At 47.7% G+C, this 1,070-nt stretch overlaps 1 protein-coding gene across 16 annotated transcripts in view; it reads left to right on the top strand.

Moving 5' to 3' along the window:
* The window catches only part of Sorbs2 (sorbin and SH3 domain containing 2), a 169,882-nt gene that overhangs the window by 126,713 nt on the left and 42,099 nt on the right, over window positions 1-1,070 (top strand). The gene's annotated exons all lie outside the window — the stretch shown is intronic.

Here is a 1,070-nt window from a genome sequence, read left to right as displayed (position 1 = left end):
GAGACAGAGACAGAGACAGGAGGTTGAGGCACACCCCAGTGCCATACCTCTTCCCGTTGGACTTTACTGACCCATGCAGTGAAGGCTGAGGCCGGCAGTGCCTTCATGAGCCAACCAGCTCTCTGGCTGTGCCTCTAAAGATGGCTACGCTGGGGATCAAGCACTCCATACGTGAGCCTCTGGGGCACGCTTCACATTTAACTCATAATGGGGAGTAATGCACCCTGGCTGGGAGAATTTGGCGGCATTCATATTTGTCCAGCTGTATCAGATATAGCCTGTGTCATCAATGGCTAGATCCATGAGCAAAATCTGTAGTGAAGCGTCCATCTCTTGATGGGGAACTCTCCATCTCTCCGATACTCAAAGCTTGGAAGGTATGAGCGCAGTTCTACCCTGTGTCTCCTTTGTGTTGGTGTGATATATATATTTATAATATATGCATTTAATATGGATTACTACTTCCAGAAACTGTGTCTGGCAGAAGCCACATAAGAATAAAACCACTCAGAATTTGGTAATATTGATGAGATAGAGAATAAACAAAAACAAAAAAAAAAAAACACTGTTAGAAATAAAATACCTCTTATGGCTTACATCTGGTATTAAAAAAAAAAAAAGTCTGAAAGCTTACATCTTCTTTTTGACTGGATAGATAACTTGCTGGTAATTCTTTTACTACTGCAGTAAAACGCCTGAGGTCACAGACTTATGAAGAGAGGTAAATTTCGTTTCACAGTTGGAAGGTTTCGCACCAGGTGGGGCACAGAGCGGTACATGGTGCCGGGGAGTGTGCAGCACAGCGAAGCATTCGCTGCACGGTCAGGACGCAGATAAGAAAAGGAAAAAACGAGCAGGACCCACAGTGCGCCTCCAGGATGTGCCCGGAGGGCCGGCCTGATAGCTCAGCAGACTAAAGCCCCTGCGCAGCCGCGGGTTCTATCTCAGGCGCGCCACGCCGGCCCCCAAGGCGCACTGAGATGGCAATTGAGACTGGGCGTGGTGGCGCCCTCCTATAATCACAGTGCTTGAAAATCACTAAGAGTCCGATCTGTGTACTGAGAACCTGG

This window comes from Octodon degus, unplaced genomic scaffold (genome assembly GCF_000260255.1).
Source record: "Octodon degus isolate 3935 unplaced genomic scaffold, OctDeg1.0 scaffold00114, whole genome shotgun sequence".
Lineage (NCBI taxonomy): Eukaryota > Metazoa > Chordata > Mammalia > Rodentia > Octodontidae > Octodon > Octodon degus.
This window is presented reverse-complemented; position numbering and strand designations above follow the sequence as displayed.